The sequence below is a fragment of the Hyla sarda genome, chromosome 5 (genome assembly GCF_029499605.1).
Source record: "Hyla sarda isolate aHylSar1 chromosome 5, aHylSar1.hap1, whole genome shotgun sequence".
Lineage (NCBI taxonomy): Eukaryota > Metazoa > Chordata > Amphibia > Anura > Hylidae > Hyla > Hyla sarda.
The window spans coordinates 157,179,921-157,196,733 of record NC_079193.1 but is presented as its reverse complement, the minus strand read 5'-3'; the positions used below and the strand labels follow the sequence as shown (position 1 = coordinate 157,196,733).

Here is a 16,813-nt window from a genome sequence, read left to right as displayed (position 1 = left end):
CTTGAAATACGACAGGGCTCCGAAGTGAGAGAGCGCTATGCGCATCAGAGGACTAAATAAGGGATTTGCATGAGGACGGAACCGGATGCAAGAATTACACTTGCCTCCGATACCAAAAATACCCTATGGCAGGGTTTCCCAAACAGGGTGCCTCCAGCTGTTGCAAAACTTCCAGCATGCCTGGAAAGTTAATCGCTGTAATACTGCAAATTGTCTTGCAACAGCTGGAGGCTCCGTTTTGGAAACAGTGTCATACGGGAAATGTTTTATTCTTATTTGGGGGGGGGGAGGGGGGCTGTGTAGGGGTATGTGTATATGTAGTGTTTTACTTTTTATTTTGTGTAATGTAGTATAGTGTAGTGTTTTTAGGGTACACTCACATGACCGGGGTCTACAGCAAGCTTTCCGCGGATCTTCACAGCTCGGAGAAGAAAATGATAAAAACAGAAAACATACCGACAATTCATTTAAATATAATTTCATTACCAACTACAATAGAGCATCAAATGAGAACCAAAATACTTTAAGACGACATTGGTACATTATTTTGAATAATCCCATTTTGAAAGACTTAGTTCCTTATATACCCGGTATAACATTCAGGAGGGCAAAAAATCTACAGAACATGATCGCTCCAAACAGACTAAAAAATATCAATGTTACCAATTCACCTTTGTTTTCTCCATTAAAAGGTTGTTCTCCTTGTAACAAAAGTCGCTGTCTTTGTTGCAGCATGGTTAGTAATTTACCTCTCATCATACCAAAATATTTTTCTCTATTAACCAATTGTTAAATTGTGATACACAGTTTTCTATCTATTTGTTATCCTGCAGTTGTCACCTACAATATATTCAAACCGTGCGCCCCCATATGTCTAAACACAGATCTAACATTAAACATAACTTTATATAACATAGTGTCTCTCGGCACTTTTCCATTATCCATAAAAATGACATATCTTCTTTATGTTTGACTATTCTTGAAACAATACCTGACAATAGTCCTATTCAAATTATCCACATTAGTACCACATGGTCTGAATGAGATCATCGAAAATGCTTGATAAATATTCGCAGGCCGTACTTACTGGCACCGTATAGTCCACATGGTTTGCACAACAGGAATAATTGTACTTAATTTTTTTTATCACATTACCATAACCTTCTGATCCATATATACATTTTACATGCTCTGCATATGCCATCATTTTAACCCTCTGTTCCGTACATACATTTTTTCATGCTCTGCAGTTGCATTTACAGTTGCAATATGACCACTGACATTATCTTCATTTTTCACTTTTGCTAATTTCTACTCCCTGCACTCAGATACATTGGATTAAATATATGTACATATCACTTCTACATTTACATCCTATATTTACACCCTTTATGATTTAATTCATTTTCTTTTATTCTCCTTTCTTTTATTCTTTTTTCATTATTTCTACTATTGCCTGTTTGGTCTACATATTTTAAAATTTTTACATCTGCTTTATCAGCATGGGTTTTGTATATGTTTTCTTTTTATGTTTTTTTTTTTTTTAAGAGCCGAGGCAAGTGCTCTCTATCACCCAAAGTGCAAGTAAAAGTGCAAAGGTGTCACACAAAAAAAAAGTGCACAAAGGATGCGGTCTATCGCTAAGCCCTTCTCCAACAGGAGAGAGGCCCCCCAACAAACCTACCCTTCACCTCCGGGCCAAAAGGCACCTGCAAGGATCCAGGTTCGATGCCTCTTTTTGCAAAAGCTATTAAGGGGCCGGAAATGCACCTGGCTTCAACCTAGGCATTAACCAAGGTATCAGCCGAGGAGCCATATACTGATGGCATCTTGACCTAATTCAAGGTGCCCAGGGGTTGCAGGGAGGTGAGGAACCTGATGGCCACACAAATCTCCTCTAGACAGCCAGGATGGACACCCAGAAGGGCTACCACATCCTGACAAATCCTGTGTACAAACAAAACACGCAAAGTGGCACCGTGACGTACAAAAATAATAAATAAGTGAATGAGTGCAGATATACTGCCCAGTCATCCCGCCGAATCTATAAAATTCTAGCCAGAGGGCCGGGATACCAAGATTGAGTGCAAAAGGTGACTAGTATATGGTGTAGTGTGTTCACTCTGGGAGCTTTAGCACCCAGTGAGTTTTGGCACCTCAGGGTCACCACTCCCTGAAACACAAAAGTACCTCGGCTCTACACCCCCCAACCTCATGGCGAGACCCGGAGGAAACAGGTCACATCAGGGCAGCCCTTGAGCTAGTGTTGTGGCACCAGTCCCGGAACACGCTGGTACACCTGCTAAACTACTGATAAGAACAGATTTTTTTACGTTTTTACTAGAAAAGTGCAAAAACAAGAAATACATACAGGTAAAATTTCACTATTATTCAAAATGCATCATTACATCACATTATTGCATTCCAAAGACTAAAGTGCCAAAGTGAATTAGCTTTCCGGACCCCCAGTCTCTTTTTGTCTAATAAATAATAGATAAAAAGTTCACTCAGTGCAAGTTTAAAACAGTCCCTTTCACTAATCAAATCTTTTTGGAACATCAAAATATTAAGAGACTTCCATAAGGCATTCTTGACAGTGTTCACAACAGTCCATATTACTCTTTCAGTACCTTTATTCTGACTTTTAAATTTCCGAAATAAAACAACTTCATGATTAAAAGTCTTTAGTAAGGTAAGTCTTTAGGTAAGAAACATTAAAAGACCCGCCACACTTTTCCACACCTCTTGGGCATAAAAACAGTTCCAAAACACATGTAAGACTGTCTCTTCTCCTCCACAGCTTCCTCTTGGACATCTTGAAGTATTGCACAATCCCCGTCTTTGCTGAAAGTGTCTGGTAGGTACACACTCATCTGCTATTGACCATGCAAGATCTTTATTGCAATTCTCCAGATACGGTGCATTAACCATCTTCCACACTCTGTCACATTTTGTTTTAGAAAAGTTTAAAATCCCAGAAGTTTTCTCTGATCTCCTGAGCTCCATCTCTATTCTTTTGAGATGCTTTTGAATCTCAATGTCCATGTCTTTCAAGTTATACAGACGAATCACTTTCTCTAAAACCATATAGTGCCTTGGAGGTATGATTAAAACAGGGGATGTCTGAGGTAGGTGAATCCATTTTCTTTTTCTAAAAATATCACCAGCAGCATACTTTAGATAAAATGTCCATTGTTTAGAGGATAAAACAGTCTTAAAACACATGCTAAAAAACTTCAGGTATAAAAAAAAAATTAAGATTAGGAACGTTTTTACCTCCATTTTTGTGCAGCTTGTACATAATGTCTCTTTTGAGTTTTTCCATCGTTCAACTCCAGATAAAATGAAAAAATTGTTTTTGCAGGTTTTTAAGAACAGTCTCTGATGGAGGAAACACTGTGTTAAGGTACAATAAAACAGGTAAAAGCAAGGAACGTATAATTAAAAGCTTCCCTTCAATTGACAGTTCTTTTTTCTGTACCTTTTCTTTAACCCCTTAAGGACTCAGCCCATTTTGGCCTTAAGGACTCAGACAATTTAATTTTTACGTTTTCATTTTTTCCTCCTCGCCTTCTAAAAATCATAACTCTTTTATATTTTCATCCACAGACTAGTATGGGGGCTTGTTTTTTGCGCGACCAGTTGTCCTTTGTAATGACATCACTCATTATATCATAAAATGTATGGCGCAACCAAAAAACACTATTTTTGTGGGGAAATTAAAACGAAAAACGCAATTTTGCTAATTTTGGAAGGTTTTATTTTCACGCCGTACAATTTCTGGTAAAAATTACATGTTTTCATTATTCTGAGGGTCAATACGATTAAAATGATACCCATTATTATATACTTTTATATTATTGTTGCGCTTAAAAAAAATCACAAACTTTTTAACCAAATTAGTACGTTTATAATCCCTTTATTTTGATGACCTATAACTTTTTTATTTTTCCGTATAAGCGGCGGTATGGGGGCTCATTTTTTGCGCCATGATCTGTACTTTTTTTTGATACCACATTTGTATATAAAAAACTTTTAATACATTTTTTATAATTTTTTTTTTAATAAAATGTATTAAAAAAGTAGGAATTTTGGACTTTTTAAATTTTTTTTCGTTCACGCCGTTCACCGTACGGGATCATTAACATTTCATTTTAATAGTTCGGACATTTACGCACGCGGCGATACCAAATATGTCTATAAAAAAAATTTTTTACGCTTTTTGGGGGTAAAATAGGAAAAAACGGACGTTTTACTTTTTTATTGGGGGAGGGGATTTTTCACTTTTTTTTTACTTTTACTTTTACATTTTTTTACATTTTTTTTTTACACTTGAATAGTCCCCATAGGGGACTATTCATAGCAATACCATGATTGCTAATACTGATCTGTTCTATGTATAGGACATAGAACAGATCAGTATTATCGGTCATCTCCTGCTCTGGTCTGCTCGATCACAGACCAGAGCAGGAGACGCCGGGAGCCGCACGGAGGAAGGAGAGGGGACCTCCGTGCGGCGTTATGAATGATCGGATCCCCGCAGCAGCGCTGCGGGCGATCCGATCGTTCATTTTAATCGCGAACTGCCGCAGATGCCGGGATCTGTATTGATCCCGGCACCTGAGGGGTTAATGGCGGACGCCCGCGAGATCGCGGGCGTCGGCCATTGCCGGCGGGTCCCTGGCTGCGATCAGCAGCCGGGATCAGCCGCGCATGACACGGGCATCGCTCCGATGCCCGCGGTTATGCTTAGGACGTAAATGTACGTCCTGGTGCGTTAAGTACCACCTCACCAGGACGTACATTTACGTCCTGCGTCCTTAAGGGGTTAATAATGTTCTAACTCTCCTCTCCATCATTTTTTGCATTAAAACCCACTCCTAAAACCTTTATTTTCTCACTCTGGATCTTTAGTTGGGGATGTCTGTATTTGACCACTTCCCAATCCCCAAACATTTACATTTAGCAATATTTAGTTTAAAAGCAGATGTTTGGCAAAAGAATTCAGTCTTCATCAAGGCTCTTCTGACAGACACTTCACATAAAGTCACATAAAATTGTCCCATCATCCATATATGCAAGGGTTTTTGTAAACTGTCCATTACCCTCTGATCACCTTGTCCTTTTACAGCATAGCCAGCAGGGGTTCTATTGCACATATAAATAGCAGCGATGACAAAGGGCATCCTTGCTTAACGCCCAAACTCAGTAAAACATATTTAGATAAAAACCCATTGACTAAAATTTTGCTAAACCAGTCATTGTATAAAAGTGCAACATGCTTGATAAAACTGTCTGGAAAACCCATCTTTTTTAAAACAGTCCATAAATACTGGTCCATAAATTTCATAAAATCAAGAGATAAAACTGCAAGCTTCTGTTGGCGCTCCTGCTGGTACCAGATGGCATCTCTGATGACATTGAGATGCTCCCACACTGCACGCCCAGTTCAGGGTGGATCACTGCCTCAATCACCAGCTTCATATGGTTGACCAAGATCTTTGCAAAAATGTTATAGTCCACATTGAGCAGAAGGATTGGTCTCCAATTCTCTAACTTTGTCTTGTCTCCTTTCTTGTACAACAAAGTCACCACACCACTCCTCCAGGACTCTTTATTGCACTTTCCACTTCAGCCATGTTCACACTATTGCACAAAACATCTTTGTCCTGATCACTAAAAAGATCATGATAAAATCTGTGTGCATTATTTAAAAGTCCATCTTTAGTAGTCTCACCATCAAGATTTTTTATTAATTCTTTCTTCTCAACAAGTTTCTTTAAAAAGAAGCGTGAGCAAGTCTAATTTTTTTCCATATGTTCCACTTTTGCATTATAAATAATTTCTTTACCTTTTTCTTCCACAGCTTTCTTTATCTCCTCTTTCACCTTTACAATTGTTTTGTCCATGTTCACACCAATGCTCCTCAGCTGGTAACGGATTTGCAGTTTTGTGTTTAGCCTTTTAAATCACCTTTGCTTCTCCTTGGCTTTGTTCACACCAGCACGCATAAAAAACTCTTATTTTGGCTTTTGCATGCTCCCACCAGTCCAGCATTGATGCAAACTGCTGTTGAAGATTTTTTTCGTTTTTTTATAATAAAAGGTCTCTCTTTATATCTTCCTCTTCTAGGAGCTGTGAGTTCAGTCTCCAAACACCCTTTTCCTTGATGACATCAGGTAAGTAAATCTCCACAGAGAGCATTTTGTGGTCAGACAAGACATTATCTGTGAGTTTAGCATTTTTTTATTTTCAGAAATGAGGATAAAGTCAATTCTGGATTTGTAAATGTTACTTTCCCAGGTGTATCCAGGGTCAGATGGGTTTTTACTTTTCCAGGCATCTTGGAGTCTGTTGTCCTGAATAAGATTTTTTAGCTGCACTTCAGTCTTGTCTTTTCTCACAGACCTAGAGACTATCCTTTTGTCAGGCAACACACAGTTAAAATCTCCTCCCAAGACAAGAGAGGTAGCTCCAAGCAAATACAACTGCCCTCCCAGGCACAATTTCCACAAAAGATGTGATTTTAAAGTCCTGGCCCTTAAAAAGTATTCCAACTCCAGAGTTTTTATTAGAGTTATCACCTCACCAGATAGATGGGCCATACATTCAGTCAGTTCTTAGATGTTCATAATTCATGTGATGGTCAATTCCACATTCTTGAATGAGAAAAATTCTTGCATTCAGAGATGTCAAAGATGCAAAAAAAGCAGCCCTCCTTGCAGGACTCTTTATCCCTCTCGCATTAAGCGAGGCAATGCTGATGGTAGCCGTTTAACCCTTTTCAGGAGATGCTGCCTCAGACTCAGGAGATGTAAATTTCTGGATAACTTGAGATGGTGCAACCACTGACCGTTTTGTTTGGCCACTGTTCACATCTGAGACAGCAGGGTCTTTCTTTCTCTTTTTTTTCATTTCTTCAACCTCCATCTCCTCTGCCCAGTCTTTTGCAGGTGCAGCCGCAGATGATCCCTGCTCCATATCCGACTCGGCAAAGTCTGATTCAGTGACAGTGACCACCGACTCCACCGCCCCCATGGTGACCGCAGGGAGAACACGGGGTTCACTGCCACCAACCTTCCTCTGGATGACATCAGGTTTTATAGCAGCAGGCTTAATGATCAATTTTTCTTTGCTGCAGGGATTGCAGTCTGAACAGCCTCTTCAGCAATAGGCACCACAGGATCAGCAGTCTGAACAGTGTCCACAGGGACAGCCCCCACCTCGGAAGTGGCAGCACTAGCAGCAGCAGCCTGGTCACGAGATGAAGCAGCGACCTCCGCCCAAGTTCTGGACCTGTCAAGGCAGTTTTTAAACACATGTCCTTGTTGCCCGCAGAGATTACACACCACCTCCCCCGTGCAACCTCCCAAGGCATGTCCAGCTTTGCCACAGCGACCACAGAATTGCACAGGTGGAGAAGTGCAAGAGTCCTGTCTGTGGCCAAAGCTTCTGCACTTTCTGCAAAATTCCGGCATATTATATCATTATAAAACAGATATCCTCTGTCACGGCCGATGGTAAAGCTGGAGGGGGGGTGTAGCATACCCTTCACGCCGTCAGGATTCATTTTAAACTTCACCCGGAACTTGTATTTTCCCGTCCAAAGATCTTCAGAGTTGTAGATCTTTCTCCTCCATTCACCTCCGAGCAATATATTTGGTGGAAGCGCTTGATGTCAGACAGGCTCACATAAGGATTGTACATGAACACAACCAGGTTAGTCTCACCAGCAGTATACAGCACTGTGAAGTTGAGTCCTTCCAATTCAGGTGTGTTCAGCTTGGACCTTAGTTGATGATGCAGATTCTGACAAGCGCTTTGTGATTCCAACACCAGGAAGAAGGAAGATCTCCCCTGCTGCTGCAGGCAAAGAATATCTTGCTTCTTCACAAGAAGGGTCTTTAAAAAGATTTCTTTAACCAGATGACTCAGGGAGATCTTTTTCAAAGCGGCTTCCTCAATATCCACACTGAATCCATTCTTCACTAGTGTTGAGCGGCATAGGCCATATTTGAATTCGCGAATATTCGCGAATATATGGACGAATATTCGTGATATATTCGCGAATATTCGCGTTTTATTTTCGCATATGCAAATATTTGTATGCGCGAAAAATTAACATATACGGAAATTTACATATACAAAAATTTGCATATGCGAAAATTAGCATATGCAAATATTCGCATATGCGAAAATTCGCACGCAGTAGTATTAGAGCCTTCTTTACACCACACAAGCTGGAAGCAGAGAGGGATGATCACTGTTATGTGAACTGTGGAAAAAAAATTTATAAAAAAAAAAAATATTCGTAATTACGAATATATAGTGCTATATTCGCGAATTCGCGAATTCGCGAATATGCGATATTCGCGAATAAAATTCGCATTGCGAATATTCGCGAGCAACACTATTCTTCACCCGGGTTTTTCCGTCTTTCAGGTAGGTCATTTGGCTCTGGAAAGCTATATCGCCCAATTCAGGCTATGTTTCCACTTGATTTTTTTTTACAAAAACGCCAATAAAAACGCCCATTCTGCCGCATGGCGTTTTTTTTTGTGCTGCGGCCAGATGTTAGCTGCAAGTCAATAGTAAACTGCAAAATGCCAAATCCACTTACCGTTTTTCAGTTTGGCGTTTTTTTAATCCTTTTGGCGTTTTTGGGCTCCTTGGCAGTTTTTAAAAAACGACCTCTTGTCGAGACTTTGGCGTTTTTTCGGGAAAATCTTGGCGTTTTTCTCCCATAGAAGTCTATGGGAGTGAAAAAACGCCAAGAAAAACGCCATGTGGGTTTTAAATTTGGCGTTTTTTCAGGCGGTTTTTATTCTCTTTTGGACTTTAGCGATCCAAAAAAGTGTTGGAGATACCTTTTTTTATTAAAATTTAGTAGGGTACCATTAAAAATTATAATAAAAAAGATACAGTAGTGATGGAAAAAATTGTATTTAACGAAATATATCTTTTTTATAACAACATTTTTATAAATTTTTAAACAGGGATCAATTTATGTGCGCGGGTAGGGCACTAAAAATATAGCCGACAATAATAAAAATGTAGTGTGTGTGTAGGTTTCACTTTTTATTTTATTTTTTTAGGTAGTACTACTACTCCCAGCATGGAACACACTGTTCCATGATAGGAGTAGTAGTTACCTGTACTAATTGAAAGATTGCTGGGGTCCCTTGTGATCCTCCAGTATAATGTATAGATGCGGCGGCCGCTCTTCTATGGTCCCCTGCACTCACGTATATATACACATATTCATATTTCCCACAGAGCTGTGATTGGTCAGATAGTTCCATCCAATCACAACTCTGTGAGAAATAGGAATATGTGTATATATACGGCAGTGCAGGGGACCATAGAATAGCAGCCGCATCCATACATTATACTGGAGGATCGCAACGGGTGTCAGGGGAAGTAACACTCGCTGCGATCTGTCTATTAATGCAGGTACTACAGCTCCCAGCATGGAGCAGAGTTTACTCCATGTTGGGAGTATTAGTACCTGCAGTAAGGGACATATCCCAGGGATGTCACTTCTCCTGACACCCGCTGCGATCAAAGTGACTGTTGGGATCAGCTGTTCTCAGGGCTACAGAGTCGGGAGATCAGCTGATCCTGAGCAGTAGATATACATTGTATATCTACTGCCCAGCAAGAACTTACAGTGAGCCTGCAATGTGTATACAGTATACACATTGCTGGCTCACTTAACCCCTTGCTGAGCTGTGCGCTATGCACCAGCCCAGCAAGGAAAGAGTTAACTTACACTGCTAGACAGTGTAGGTTAACCCTTTGGGCGGTATACACTATATACAGCTATCTATAGATAGCTGTATATAGTGTATACAGAAGATGGAGAAGTCCCCTTACCTCCGTCCAGTCCCCGCGGGTCCGCGTAGCTCCGCCCCTAGTGATGACGTAATTAGGGGCGGAGCTACAGACACAATCCAGGCTGGCAAGGGTATAAGGCTCTGTTAACATTGTCCGTATTGGATAATGGGAACAGACCCTTCTGGCAGTGTCTACCCAGACAGGGAGACTCCAGCTGTTGCTAAACTACAACTCCCAGCATGCCCAGACAGCCAAAGGCTGTCTGGGCATGCTGGGAGTTGTAGTTTTGCACCAATTGGAGGCTCACTGTTTAGGTAGACATTGCATTATGGGCGCTCTCACCTGCAGAGAGCACAAAAAATGTCCTAACCTATTTTTTTTGTGTTTTTTCCTTTCTTCTCATTTCAGATCCGTGTATGCAGAGGATTACGATGGATTCGATGGATTTCGACGGATGAACAGGATTTTTTTATATTTTAATAAAATGGGTAACGAGGGCTGTGGGGGAGTGTTTTTTAAAATAAAATAATTTTTCCAATGTGTTGTGTTTTCTTTTTTATTGAATATTCAGGCTTCGTTATGGAGGCTGTCTAATAGATAGAATCCATGACTAAGCCGGGACTTAGCGTAAGCCCTAAAAACAGCTAGCGCTAACCCCCAATTATTACCCCGGTACCCACCGCCACAGGGGTGCCGGGAAGAGCTGTTGCTGCTTGGTTGGTATCTGGCTGATACTGAAAATAGGGGGAACCCTATGCGGTTTTTTTTTTTTGTGTTTTTTTTTATTTATGAAAAAAAAACGCATAGGGTTCCCTGTATAGTCAGTATCAGCACGATGCCAGCAAAGCAGCAACAGCCTGACATTACCAGGGTGGGCGAGGACCATTGTTACTGGCCCTCCCCAGCCTAAAGAACGCCAGCCTGTTACCGCCTAGGCCCAGGAGCGCCAATTTTGACGCTCCGGGCCTGTTGGTACCGGCTCTTCCCGGCACCCCTGTGGCGGTGGGTACCAGGGTAATAATTGGGGGTTAGCGCCAGCAGTTTTTGGGGCTAACACTAAGCCCCGGCTTAGTCATGGATTCCGTCTATTAGACAGCCTCCATAACTAAGCCTGAATATTCAATTAAAAAAAGACACAACACTTTGGAAAAAATATTTTATTTAAAAAACACTCCCCCACAGCCCTCGTTAACCATTTTATTAAAATTAAAAAAATAAAGTTCCTCCATTGTAATCCATCGAATCCGTCGTAATCCTCTGCATACACGGATCTGAAACGAGAAGAAAAAAAAACACAAAAAAAAAAATAGGTTAGGACATTCTTTGCACTCTCTGCAGGGGAGAGCGCCCAAAATGCAATGTCTACCTAAACAGTGAGCCACCAATTGGTGCAAAACTACAACTCCCAGCATGCCCAGACAGCCTTTGGCTGTCTGGGCATGCTGGGAGTTGTAGTTTAGCAACAGCTGGAGTCTCCCTGTCTAGGTAGACACTGGCAGAAGGGTCTGTTCCCATTATCCAAAACGGACAACGTGAACAGAGCTTCAGACTAGCCTGAATATGTCTGTAGCTCCGCCCCTAATGACGTCATCACTAGGGGGTGGAGCTACACGGACAGGCAGTGACAGAAACGAGGGAGGTAAATGGACCCCCTGTTCTGTATACACTATATACAGCTATCTATATATAGCTGTATATTCTGTATACCGCCCAAAGGGGCTATAGGAGCAGGGAGTCCTGTCAGTCTGGAGACAGAATTCCCGGCTCCTGTATAGTATATACGGGTACACTATGCCCCCCTGTATACTATACTGCCGGGGAGGTGAGTAGTGATGGTGTACATCACTCCTCATCTCCTTACACTCTGTGGACCGGGCGCTCAGCATCCGACCCACAGAGTGGTACCTGAAGGCAGTGAGAAAACTGCAACAGGGGACAAATTGGGCTGTTTCCACACACCAGGGAAAACGCCAGAAAAAACAAGAAAAACTGCCAAAACTCAGGAAAAACCTGTGGCAGTTTTTCTGGCGTTTTTGCTGGCATTTTTTTAAGTGTACAAAAAAAAAACAACTGGAAACCTAGCCTCACAGTAGCCCCCACAAGGGATAGCTCCTGCAATCCACCTCGCACCTCTTGATCTTAGCCAAAAGGCTGAAAAGCGATATTACACCCTTTATTATTTGATTCATTTTCTTTTATTCTTTTTTTTTTCATTATTTCTACTATTGCCTGTTTGGTCTACATATTTTTCAATTTTTACATCTGCTTAATCAGCATGGGTTTTGTATATTTGTTTATTTTCTGTTTGTGTGTGTAGTCTTTATGTATTTTACTCATCACATTGTATTTTATTTTTTCAACGCTATGCATGCACTTCTCGTGTATGTTATAGTGACTATATCATTATAGGTTTGCGTACAGTTGCATATATGCATGCACGCCTATTTTTGCATGTGTGCATTTCACTCTGAGTAAATACAAATCATTACTTTTTGTATTTTTATTCATTTTTTTTATATTTGTCCATATATGTTTTTGATATGTTTCTGTGTTTGTTTCTGTGTTTGTTATATCGCTTTACTTACTCCAAATGTTCCCTCTCACTTCCTTGTACTGACATAACAAACTCTACTAATGACCTTGTAGAGGGGTTGAATAGTAAAGTAGCAATCTTTGCAGATGATACTAAACTCTGTAAAGTGGTAAACCCAATAGAGGACAGGGAACTGTTACAAATGGATCCGGATAGGTTGGAGGCTTGGGCTGGGAAGTGGCAGATGAGGTTCAACACTGATAAATGTAAGGTAATGAACATGGGGAGGAAAAAAATCCGGCCTGGGATTATGTATTAAATGGGAACACACTTGGGACGACTGACGTGGAAAAGGACTTGGGAGTTTTAGTTAACAGTAAATTTAGCTGTAGTGACCAGTGTCGGGTAGCTGCTGCCAAAGCAAATACAATCATGGGGTGCATCATTAGGGGCATAGGTGCCCACGACATGGAATTAATTTTACCGCTGTACAAATCGCTAGTCAGACCACACATAGAATACTGTGCACAGTACTGGGCACCAGTGTACAAGAAAGATATAGTGGAGCTGGAGAGGGTTCAGACGGACAACCAGGGAAATACAGGGAATGGGAGGACTACAGTACCCAGAAAGATTATCAGAATTAGGGTTATTTAGTTTAGAAAAAAAATTCTTAGGGGAGACCTAATAACTATGTATAAATATATGAGGGGACAGTAACGAGACTGTATCTGTAACAAGGGGGCATCCTCTACGTGTAGAAGAAAGAAGGTTTCTACACCAGCACAGATGGGGGTTCTTTACTGTAAGAGCAGTGAGACTGTGGAATTCTCTCCCTGAGGAGGTGGTCATGGTGTACTCTATAAAAGAATTTAAAAGGGGTCTGGATGCATTTTTGGAGAGTAAGAACATTGCTGGTTATATATATTAGATTTATTGGGACAGAACGTTGATCCAGGGATTTATTCTGACTGTCATATTTGGGAAGGAATTTTTACCTCTAGTATGAGTTTTTTTTTTTTTGCCTTCCTCTGGATAAACTCAGTAGGGACTCATTAGGGATATAGGTTGAACTTGATGGACTCTAGTCTTTTTTCAAACTTATGAACTATGTTACTATGTTACTCCTATAAAATACCCATTCCCTGTTATGTCTGATGAAGCTACTTTCCTGCAGTGAAACCCGTTGCATCTTGGGAAATAAATTATCTTGATTTTATCTGATCTCTATTCCTTTTGTATCCTGTGCCACGTGGAGCCGGCATTCTCCTTGAAGCCAGTCTTACAGTCAATACCTTGCCTAGCCTGAGGGTTGCGGATACATTACCTCTTGATGTGCTTACTGTTGTTGTGTATTTCCCTTTTATACTGATTATCTCTCTTTTATCACATCAAGAAGCGCTCTCCTTCCCCCCCCCCCTGTAGACTATTAAGTTATCTTGTATGTCACTTTGTTTTTATTCAGACTTATTAAGAAGTGTGGGATTTTTTTGTGTGATGCTGCACCTGAGCCACCAGGTATATCTGGACACCCAGTAATCACACAACACACAGCCAGTGGATTCAGCTGCAATCGGAGTCATCTGTCTGTCCTTCTTGGCTGGTATGTTTTTACTGGATGAATAAAAGTGATGTTTTAATGGATGATGGTGCCTATGTACCTCTTTTGCAAATGCTATTTAATAAGCATTCCTGGGAACTCTGGATTCCATCATTTATCACTGAAGCAGCAGCGGCAGGTTAAAAGTATTCTTTTGGTTCTACTATACAGATTTCTCTCAGAACAGGTTGCCCCTGTTTCCTGCAACACACCAGGGTTGGACTGGTGGAATTGTATTAGCAAGCATACATCAGGAGGTGGCGGACTTATAGTAGCCAGCATATATCATAAGGTGGTAGACCTGTAGTAGCTAGCATACAGCAGAAAGTGTCGGACTGGTGGGACTTGTAGAATTCCGCGTATAGCAGGAGGTGGCGGACTTGTGGTAGCAAACAAACAGAAGGAGGTGGCAGACTGGTAAGACTTGTAGTAGGCAGCATTCAGTAGGAAGTGCAGAACTGGTGGGATTTGAAAAGCCAGCGTTCATCAGGAGGTGGCAGACTGGTGGGACTTGTAATATCCCACATACATCACAAGGTGGCGGACTTGTAGTAGCAAACATATAGCAGAAGGTAATGGACTGGTGGGACTGAAAGTAGCCCAACATCGGGAAGTGGTAGCCTGATAATAATCAGCATGCAGCAGGAGGTGGCACATTGGTGGTAGGGTGGTATTATAGTATTCAGCATACAGAAGGAGGTGGTACACTAGTGGAACTTTTAGTATCCAGCATACAGTAGGAAGTGGCAAACTAGCGGGACTTGAGTATCCAGCGTTCATCAGGAGATGGTGGACTGGTGGGATTTGTAGTGTGATATATCAGAAGGTGACGGATTTGTAGTAGCTAACATACAGCAGGAGTTGATGGACTCGTGGGATTTATATCAGCCAGCATGCAACAGGAGATGGTACACTGGTGGACTTTGTAGTATCCAATATACAGTAGGAAGTGGTGGACCTGTAGTATCCAGCATAGAGCAGGAGGTGGAAGACTGGTGGGTCTAGTAGTATCCAATGTACATCAGGAGGTGGCTTCCTGTAGTATCCAGTGTACAGCAGGAGGTGGTAGTAACCAGCGTACATCAGGAGGTGGCGTATTGTAGTAGCCAGTGTACAACAGAGGGTGGCCAGTGTATATATGGAGGTGGCAAACAGTAGTATCCAGTGTGCAGCAGGAGGTGGCAGACTGGTTGTATTCAGAATACATCATGTGGTGGTGGGCTTATTGTAGCCAACAGCAGAAGATGGTGGACTTGCAGGACTGGTAGTATTCCCACATACATCAGGAGGTAGTGGCTTAGTAATGCAGCAGGAGGTGGTGCATTGGTGTGTTTCTAGCAACCAGCATACAGCAGGAGGTGGCAGTCCAGTATTGGCAGGAGGTGGCAGTCCAGCCATATTCGAATTTGCAATATTTCGCAAACATGTGGACGAATATTCATCTTATGTTCACAAAATTCGCATATTCACTATGTTTGTTCTCTTTTTTTTTTCATGTGGAAATTTGTAATGAAATTCGCATAGTGTGCATGCACAATTATATATTTCGCCTAAAAGAAGGGAGGGATCAGTGTCCATTCTGGAAGTGCCAATATTCGCATAAATATTTGCATAAAAAATATAAAATAAACAAAAACAAATCTTTGACACTATGAATATATATCACTATATTCTAAATATTCGCGAAATCCCGAAGTGCTGATATTCATAGTAAAAATTTGCATATTGGCGCTCAACACTAGTGTTGCGATTCTTGGCTATGGGGCCGAATTGGATTTGGCTCCATCGGTTACACGACCAGTTAAAATCTGCAGACCATGCATCTGGGACACAAAATGTCCGACCAAAATGGCTGCCACCATGCGGTGTAGTGAATACAATATATTCACAGACCAGGTGCATAGACTTAACTTAGCAGTATTACCGGGGACCAAATGCAATCATAAACACCCAACAGACCAACCTATTTTAGGAATTTTGGAAGAGTTATATCCCAATATCCAATGCACAAATTAACACTAGACACCCAAATACTGGCAAAAATAAAGATGTTTTAATACACAACTAACTAAAACACACTCTAACTAAAAGAGAGAAAAAGATACCGTATTTATCGGCGTATAACACGCACTTTTTAGGCAAAAATTTTTAGCCTAAAGTCTATGTGCGTGTTATACGCCGATACACCCCCAGGAAAGGCAGGGGGAGAGAGGCCGTCGCTGCCCGCTTCTCTCCCCCTGCCTTTCCTGGGGTCTAGAGCCCTGCTGCCGGCCCTTCTCTCCCCCTGGCTATCGGCGCCACTGCCTGTTCTGTCCCCTTGACTATCGGTACCGGCGCCCCACTGCCGGCGCCGATAGCCAGGGGGAAAGAAGCGGCGCCGACAGCCAGGGGGAGAGAAGGGGCAGCCTCCGCTGCTGCAGGCCTCCGGCGTGCGTCCCCTTCGTCGTTGCTATGCGCTGCACGGCCGCGGCGCATGACGTCAGTGCACCGCACCGTGCATAGCAACGACGCAGGGGATGCACGCCGGAGGCCTGCAGCAGCGCGGACCCGACCCAGGTAATTATGCCACCGGGGATGGGGGGAGGCAATGGCGTAGCGGGTGCCGCTGCCCCTTCTCTCCCCCTGGCTGTCGGCGCCGGCAATGGGGACAGAACGGGCAGCGGCGCCGATAGCCAGCGGGAGAGAAGGGGCGGCAGCAGGGCTCTAGACCCCAGGAAAGGCAGGGGGAGAGAAGCGGGCAGCGACGGCCTCTCTCCCCCTGCCTTTCCTGGGGGTGTATCGGGGTATACACGCGCACACACGCACCCTCATTTTACCATGGATATTTGGGTAAAAAACTTTTT

The 16,813-nt window shown here is 42.2% G+C and overlaps 1 long non-coding RNA gene across 2 annotated transcripts; it reads left to right on the top strand.

The window, feature by feature from the left end:
- The first annotated feature begins 2,807 nt into the window (after window positions 1–2,807).
- LOC130273551 (uncharacterized) lies at window positions 2,808–13,951 on the top strand. Of its 2 annotated transcripts, XR_008844039.1 has the most exons (6): window positions 2,808–2,857; window positions 2,961–3,128; window positions 3,365–3,420; window positions 6,133–6,179; window positions 7,142–7,719; window positions 13,836–13,951. It is a non-coding gene; the product is annotated as an uncharacterized LOC130273551 (long non-coding RNA). The 2 variants fall into 2 exon arrangements; XR_008844038.1 differs by lacking the exon at window positions 13,836–13,951 and having other exon boundaries at window positions 7,142–8,353.
- Window positions 13,952–16,813: the final 2,862 nt, after the last annotated feature.